The sequence below is a fragment of the Lactuca sativa genome, chromosome 6 (assembly GCF_002870075.4).
Source record: "Lactuca sativa cultivar Salinas chromosome 6, Lsat_Salinas_v11, whole genome shotgun sequence".
Taxonomy (NCBI): Eukaryota; Viridiplantae; Streptophyta; class Magnoliopsida; order Asterales; family Asteraceae; genus Lactuca; species Lactuca sativa.
This window is the reverse complement of record NC_056628.2, coordinates 127,269,780-127,279,266: the sequence shown is the minus strand read 5'-3', so window position 1 is coordinate 127,279,266 and position 9,487 is coordinate 127,269,780. Positions and strand designations below refer to the sequence as shown.

Below are 9,487 nucleotides of genomic sequence, written 5' to 3'. Positions count from 1 at the left end.
GTGTGAAACCCTAGAACAAGTCTTATCCACGTTTTTTGGTCCTTAAGGGGTCTATATATAGTGAGACTATTAGGGTTATCTAACAAGGAAACCCTAATTTGGATGCTTAAGCCCTAAGCAACCCATGGATCCCTTTCCTTAAGGCCTTGGACGATTTCTTATGGGCTTCCCCATAGAATTCGTCCACTCCTTAATACAAGGCAATCCATGGCCCAAATTACAATTATCTTATAATTACACTTCTAGTCCCTTAAGTTTAATTAATCTCTTTTAGTCACAAAACTAATTACCAATTAATTATTAACTAATATTAATTAAACAATATGATTTCTCCTTTAATATATTATTCTCCTAATATATTAATAAATCATATTTAATCCTTTCTCTCCATAATTCATCCTATCAAGTTGCTTTGGTGAAGGCAACCCAAAAGGACCATGCACCATCGGGTCAAGGACATACCAAAATAGTTTGGACTTAGACACTAATCCAACAGTCTCCCACTTGGATAAGTCTAATAACTATTATTCATACGACTTCAGATCCTGATCTGCAATCGTAGCTTTCCAAAGCCGCTGTCAACTCTGATCCTATCAGATACGCGTGTCCTTTAGATAAGGGATCATATATTCCTCCATTCTAGATATCGTAAGACATGATTTCTAATCATTCTCTTTGTACTACTTCTCGAATTCCGATTTATGATGACTGACTAATTGAACAAATCAAATTAGCCCTAGCCTGGACGAGCATTTACGTTTGTCATCACTAAATCATCGAGGGGCCCAAAGATATCGCTTTTATCCTACTTTGAATAAAAGGAACAGATAAACTTTGATTCAATGCTCGCTTGCACTCACTCACCGAATCACACAAAACAATATGTTTTATTACACCAAGTTACTAGTGCGTTTACATATTATCAATGTGCAACCGATTCGCAAGATACAACTCACACATCTCGGTTTCAAGAATATAAGATGTTATCGTCTCACCAATCACTGGTGATACAATTCATGGAGTGATCCAGGTGAGCGTGGGTTTAATCCAATGCTCAAATCATATTCATAAGCACTCATGAACGTTGTAGCAAACATTTGCTTATGTCTAATACTCTTTTAGACATTCCACACACCAATTCATGACAGTCTTCATTCATACCTACTTCCAACATATGAACGACTGTGGCCCGTTCGAATAATTTGACTGTTCTTAACCAATTAAATTATTCAGGAAGTCAAAACATGCAAAGTGAAACACAAGAATAATACTAATCCCATATAGCCTCAAACCTTTGAGCATAAATAAAACACCTTTTATTTATCACCATATCGATTACTCATTATTTGTCGTTTCGGGTAATCAACTTCTTACTTGAATTATTACACTTGTCCCATGCTCTTAGCATGCACACAATGTTTACCTATGGTTCTTACTTTGTGAAATAGATCACATTGAACACATTTCCAATCATACTTCATTTCACAACTCCTAATCACTTTCCATAAGTAAAAGAATATCAAATTCTTGCCACTTATAGAATATATTAGATTCTAACATTTTATGCAATGATCCTTTCGTAATATCATTGCACCAAAGTCACAAAGACTATTACCAATGATATTACAAAGTTCTCTATCGGAGATTGTTACAATACAATTTCTTAGATATCATGTCTCTCACTCAAAGAACATTCCTTTGAACATCCTTTTGCATAAAATTTTCTAATCTACACATAGATTTTCAATATTCAATTCCCAATATGGACACGTTTCCATATTTTCCATATGACAACTCATTCTTAATAGAATCTTATCTATTCATAATAACGTCGATATGGTCCATCCAATATCATACTTCCAACTACTCACAAGCGACCAATCATCGGTGAACTTTGAATTGTCCTTTGATAGTTGTTTAATTATTTTAGTCAAAACCAATTCTTGTCCTTTTTCCCTCTTAAATGCGCTAGACAACTGGTAAATTTTAGAATGGTCAAATATTATAGCATTTGCAATCGATCCAATACCCGAAGCGTATGGGACACGATGCAAAATGTCTTACATAAAGATTTGATACTTCATCAATCTTCTGCCATAATGTTTTATTTTCTATGTTCTCAAAAATTCGAATTGTGAAGAGGAATGTCATAATCATAATCGAAATTTTAAGGACACACTATGTACCTTTGACTAAATTTATTAACATTTCTCAACCTAAGCCTTTAGATTTGAAATGAAGCATAATATTCTCTCCCTTAATTATAGCAAAACAATTATTCCATCCTTACGACTTTGCAAAGAATGACTCTTGTTTTCTATAATTAATATTGCCAACTTGCAATACTTTCGATAATAATCATGCAATCATAACTTTTATGCTCCCACTATCATGATGATTATTATAAAACATAACACTTATGCTCCCACTAGCTTCGACATGTATTCATAAATGTCTTAACTTCCAGAAAAACAATACCTATTGAATTTCTTAAGTCCATGTTTCTAATACTTAATGCTTTGATAATCTTTTATCAAGGCGTCTTAAACTTATACACCTTTGCCTTAGATAGCTCATATGTGTGTCTAAACAATTAAGACTAATTGCCAGACCTCACAATTCAAATCATGGAAAGGGATACCGTAACCATAATTGAATTTGAGAATGCAATTTTACAATCCCTATCTTCTTAAAATCTTTCTTAGTGAAAGCATTTCCTCACAATCATTTTCATGAAGGAGGAAATCTTATGATACTTAGATTTTAATGGTGTATATGTTCCTATCCATGTGAATTTGTCAAAACCAAAGTTTACAACAAATTTAAACTCATATGGACCGAACTCTCTTAATCTTGATTTCTTGCCTTATGGTACCACAACTGGCCACCATGTCTTCCAAGTAGTTAAGCAGCTCACCCTTTCTTATCAATGTACCTTTCATTGATTAAGGTGCCTTGCCTTTTATGCGTTCAAATGAGAACTCATAGGACTCATATGCATAATTAACTTGATTCGATTGGCACTGAAACAAAATAGTGTCAACACGATAGGTTGTAAACCTTAACTCGTGTGTTAGTGATGATCGATAAGGTTCATTTGATTTGTTCTTGAATCCTTTCAAGACCATTAAGACTTCCACTGACTCCTTCACATATACGATTCTCTTGTTAATAACCATTTCTTAAGAAACAAATATTCAAGAGTTAGTGTAGCTTTTATCAAAAATACTTCATGAATTGGTTCTAGTTGGTCTTTGTCTTATCCAAGACATCACAACTTTCCACATTTGATGAATGTTACAAACCTTCTTAATACTTTTCACTCAATGTCACAATCTTAACTTTTAAGACTTGATTTTGGAACGAAGTATGATTGACTTCTTGATTTAACCATTTTTTCAATTATTGATTTCTCTTCTTAGACATGCAATTGTACTAAGACTTACTTAGAGGATCAATCGAGATATGGTTCTTAATCATTAAGACCTATCATAAAGCATAAAAGGTACTCTCCCTTCTTCTTAGAATGGAGAAACTTTTATCTTTCTGCCTACTTGATTCTTCTTATTCGTTCTGCTATTGAGTTAAACTTTTTCAATCAATTCAGAATTACACTTAATCCTATAAGTATAATCATATTTACTAAACCTTTAGTAAATCATGACGAATATCTTGTTACTCTTATGGTGGACTTGATCAACACACAACTTTGTGTACTCGATCTCCTAGTCCTTCACTTGACACTTTGTCAATGAATTAGTCTATTTTTCCAAATATGGAATTTCTCATTCATCGTGCAACCAAGTTGCATGATTCCAAGTTTCTGTCCAATTGAAACTTGGGCGATGAGAAACTCTCCCTATTTGGTAAATTCTCGACATTTCCATAAACAACACAATTAAGAATCAAATCCATTATTGCTAATATTAGAAACATTCGAACATCAATTTTCCATACACGCCATTGCAAGGATAAATAATATAAAATCAAAATTTATTTTATTGCAGAAAAAGTTTGTCCTTACAATGCAATTCATTGGAAAAACTATGCTAATACATCTTTCTTAGCAATCTAATTCTAACTCTAAGTAGCAGCTCGAGAATCTAATCTTCAAGTAATGTGATCGAAATCCATTCCTTCTCGGTTAGATTCTGCTCACTTCTTCCCTTAAGCTTCCTCTATTTTCTTTAATCCTACAAAACATCAATTGTAATCTTATCACATTATGTATTAAGAATCTAGAATAGGAGCTTAAAAGAGTTAGTCAATGGATTTTACCTAAAGCAGAGCAATACGTTTTGACTCTCCCATCTCTTAAATCTCTTAGGTAAATAGGGCAACTTCGTCTCCAATGCCCCTTCTCCTGGCAATAAAAGCAAATTGACTCTTTTGGAATAGGACATGGAAGTACTTCAGACATTGCCTTTCTCTTATGATCAAACTTTTCGATCATAGCATGTCTTTCGTTGCCATTGTCTATATCCATAGAGGTCTTGAAGGCAGATTCACCAATCAACTTTGCTTATCTATTGCGCCAAACCATTGCTGATTCAGCGACAATAAGCATATAGGTGAGATCTATAAGGGTCACGTTGCAGTTCATCATATAGTACTTTCTTACGAACTCAATATATGAGTTAGGAAGTGACTGAAGAACCCAATCAACATCCATTTCCTCACACACAATGGATCCCAACATTCTTAACCTATCAATGTATGACGTCATCCCTAGGACGTGTGCACACACCGACTTTCCTTCTTTATGTTTACTTGCCAAAAGGGCTTGAGTGATCTTGAACTTTTCAAGCCTTTGAACTTGTGGGTTAGGGATAATAATTGTAGGAGGTGGAGGAAGTGAAGCATGATTTCTTATTCCTCGATCGAATCGTGGAATATCATGTTCATGTGGAAAGCTTGTCCCACGGGATTTGGGATGACCATAGTTGTGGAACTTTGACATCTACAAAACGGGAGAAAACGAATTCAAGTTAGTTGATTGATTGAGTCCTTAGTAAATCACCTAGATGATACTAAGGCTAGGACCCAACACAATATTCTACAACTCGGGAGAGGGATGCCGTAACCCAAATTGCAGAACATTTGAAGGTAAGTGAATGACGATTCACTAATTTCCACCATGAAAAACGAAAAAGAAATTTAAGTTTTAAATCTATGAAAACTCCTAGATCCTATGAGATTCATTGAACATTTCAATGGCATGTTTAAATCTCGATATGCCCCTCTTGTTTGTGACTGGGATGCCGAGGATCACAAAGCGGGTGTGAATAACCATGCAAACTTACATGGTGCCCTCACATGTTACAATCACCTATTCGATGTGCCGATAATCCACACACGCTCCACCGAACTATGACAAACATTGAGTCACCCTTTGCTACCTTTGCTTAGAACCATTTAGTGTGCCGATAAACCACACACTCTCCACTAACGTCTTCGCAAGGGTACAAAGTGTAATTTCATAGAATTGCAGCAATTAACTTTTGCCTAAGTAACTAAGATTGGGAATTTGAAAAACATTTGGTTACTTTAATAATTCATTATACTTATAATCGAAGGTTTCGTCCTATCCTACCCGTTCAACTAACGACCTTCCACTAGTAAAGAGTGCGGTGGGTAAGAGTGGATACCCATTCAATCGTCATTTTATAGGCAATTTACTTAAACACTCCTTATAGACCAGCATCGTGAATGAGGCCTACTAGCGGTAAGACTGACTTTTACTCATACATATATATAATGTTAGACTTTTAATGTTACATATAGTATAGGGTATATTTTACACTTTTAAAATACTAGGTTGTCAAATTTAATAATTATACCTTTAATTCAATTAAATTGTAAACCAAAACTTTATGGATTTATTAAACCTATTTTAATTATACACCTTAATTAATTAATAAAACCATAAGGGTGTGATTTCAACTTTTTCAAAACAATACTAGGGTTTTAGAATTTAACATTCCTAATTAAACTTTTAATCAACTTTTAAATTCCAAAACTTGAGGGCAAGTTTTTGAAACATTTCAAAACATTAGGGTTTAGAATTTAAATATACATCAAACTTAAACTATTAATCAAAATTTAAATTCCAAAACTTGAGGGCAAGTTTTGAAACCTTTTTCAAATCATTAGGGTTTCAACTATTTAAATTTCAAAACAACAAAACTTTTGGGTTCAAATTTAAACTATAAAACCTAAAGGGGAAAATATGAAACTTTTCATAACAACAAGGATCAAATAACAAATAATCTTAATTAACATTTAATCACATAATTATCCGTATTTGATTTATTTAATGATTTCTTGCAAAACAATTTACCAATTTAATCAAAATAATCAATCAATTATCACATAAGGAAACAACTATTTTATTAATTGATAAATATCTTCCATTAGATCAAGAATATAGTCATATATATCATAAAATCGGATTTATATTGATCTAATATGATAAAGGCAAGTATCTCAAAGATAAACAACAAGAAATCCCGAAAATAGATCCATCTGACGCTCGAACTCGCCGATTACCACACTGTACTCGCCGAGTTGAGGCCTACTTGCCGAGTTCATCAGGCAGATGGATCAAAAATCGATTTTGCAATTTGAACAAACACACAATGCATCAATACAATAGAAACCAATCAAGGCTCTGATACCACTGATGGGTTTTAGTCCTAAGAACATCCTATGTGCTCATACAAACCCTAATGCTTAGATCTAGGTTTCTCTATTGTACATGCAAGTTATCCAAGACTATAAACCCTAATTCTAGCATAAAAGTAATCATATTAACATAAGAATGGGTTTAAGATATTACCTTGATAGTTATGTAGCAATAACAATCCCAAATCTCCTTGTAATGACTTTAGAAAGCTTAGAGTCACAAATGTCACTCCTCTAATGGTTCACAAACACCATAAGCAAGAGGATGAAGAGGAGAGAGGATGGAGGCTGCCCAAAAACGTGTGAAACCCTAGAACAAGTCTTAGCCACGTTTTTGGTCCTTAAGGGGTCTATATATAGTGAGGCTATTAGGGTTATCTAACAAGGAAACCCTAATTTGGATGCTTAAGCCCTAAGCAACCCATGGATCCCTTTCCTTAAGGCCTTGGACGATTTCTTATGGGCTTCCCCATAGAATTCGTCCACTCCTTAATACAAGGCAATCCATGGACCAAATTACAATTATCTTATCATTACAATTCTAGCCCCTTAAGTTTAATTAATCTCTTTTAGTCACAAAACTAATTACCAATTAATTATTGACTAATATTAATTAAACAATATGATTTCTCATTTAATATATTATTCTCATAATATATTAATAAATCATATTTAATCCTTTCTCTCCATAATTCATCCTATCAAGTTGCTTTGGTGAAGGCAACCCAAAAGGACCATGCACCATCGGGTCAAGGACATACCAAAATAGTTGTGGACTTAGACACTAATCCAACACTTCTTCCATTAACTTCTCCAATTCTCCAAGTTCATCTTCTTCATAAATATTGAAAACCTCACCTTGAACATCACTTCCTTGGAAACCATCTTCTACTCCAAAAGTTTCCTCTTCATCTCCAACTCTCAAAGTGAGCTTAGACTCACAAATATCAACCAATGCACCAGTCGTATTTAGTAAAGGGCTACCAAGAATAATTGGAACATCGAAAACTTCTTTCATGTCCATAACCACAAAATCAATTGGAAAAACAAATTTCCTAATTTTTACTAAGATGTCTTCTACAATGTCCCCGGGTTGTGTCATTGAACGGTTGGCCATGTGAATGGTCATTCTTGTAGCCTTCAATTTCGGAATATTGAGCTTCTCATAAAATAACAAAGGCATCAAATTTATGCTAGCCCCAGAATCGGTTAGAGCATATGTCTTCAAATTATTTCCAAATTCACAAGGAAGAGTGAGGCGTCCGGGATCTCCCATCTTCTTTGGTAACTCTCCCAATACAACTCTTGAACTTTGTTCATTAAGAATCACCTTGTAATTTTTCTTCAATTGTTGATGAGTATCTATTAAGTCTTGTATGAACTTTGCATATTCGGGCACCTTAGATAACGACTTGATAAAAGGAGTATTTATTGGAATACCATTCACTTGCTTTATAAATTCTAAATGCTCCCTTTCCAGTGGATGAAGATCAGCTCGAGATGGAAATGGTAAAGGAGGACAATAAGTCGAAATAGTTGCTGAATTTTTCTGTTCAGACTGGGCCCACGTCGTGAGCATAGAAGGCTCACATCGTGAGTCTGGTGTTTCAACATAATTTTTTTTCAAGCTTTGTATTCTTCGGCTTTGTTTCGGACTGCTTTGGCTCCTCTTCTTATGCTTCTAGGAACTCAGAAATTGCCTCTTCTTCAGTTTCAATCATCATGACATTGGATTAAGTCTTTTTATCGGGGAATTGTGAAGATAATATTTCGTTCACCAATGTTGTTAGTTAACCAAGTTGAGCTTCGAGATTATGGATTGATGCCTGATGATTTCTTAATAGGGCTTGTTGGTCAATCATCATAGCTTGCTGATCTTTCGTCATCTTCATTTGATCTTTCAGTACTGCATCAGTATCATCATGCCTTTTCTCAAAAGCTTCCATAAAACGAACTAGCATGTTCTCCATGTCAACTTTCTTCTTAGCTGGTGGTTGCTCTTTTTGGTAGAAGCCTCGGCTTGTCTGCCTATATTTTTCTTCCTTTTGCTTCTTGTATTCATCATATGGCAGCCACTCTTTTTTTGGTTTTCTCTAGTCTTCATCAAATTTATCTCCACTAGAGTATCAAACTTCAGCTCTTTTGTTCCCATTATCGTCCAAGTGGCAGTATTTGGTCAAGTCTGGACCATTGCACGTTTCATACCCAACTCTAATAGCATGTATTGTCTGGTCTATCATTGTCATTCTCCTATCCATAGTATCAAGCATGGCTAATACAGCAGGCATGTCTGCAGATTGTCCACCCCTGCTTCCTTTAACTCCATCCAGCCTTGGATTGTGGTATTCACGAGAATGCTTTGCAAATTCTTCAACCAACTCCTTGACTTCCACCAGATTTTTCTTAGTTAGTGGTCCTTGAGAATCAAGGAGCTGCCTCGTCATGACATTAACACCATCATAAAATATTGAGACTTCTTTTTGTATGTTAAGGTCATTTTGAGGACAATTTCTTAATAATCCTTTGTAGCACTCCCATGCCTCATAAAGTGACTTACCCGAATTTTGCTCAAAATTAGCTATTGCCTTCTTGACTTTAGCTATCTTGGAAAGTGGGTAGATTTGTTCTAAAAAATGCTCGTGCATCTGGGCCCAAGTAGTGATTGCACCAGGTGGTAGTGCCTTTAGCCAGTCTTTTGCAGCTCCTTTAAAAGTCACTGGTAGCATCCTCAGCAAGACTATCTCTCTAGGAACATTTAGGACATTGAAATAGTCTGCTTTGTCATTAACTTCATCCAAATACT

The 9,487-nt window shown here is 34.8% G+C and overlaps 1 non-coding gene across 1 annotated transcript; it reads left to right on the top strand.

Annotated features, from left to right (window-relative positions):
- Nucleotides 1-9,174: 9,174 nt before the first annotated feature.
- On the top strand, nucleotides 9,175-9,281 carry LOC111880489 (small nucleolar RNA R71). Its single transcript, XR_002846496.1, has one exon. It is a non-coding gene; the product is annotated as a small nucleolar RNA R71 (small nucleolar RNA).
- The last annotated feature ends 206 nt before the right edge of the window (nucleotides 9,282-9,487 follow it).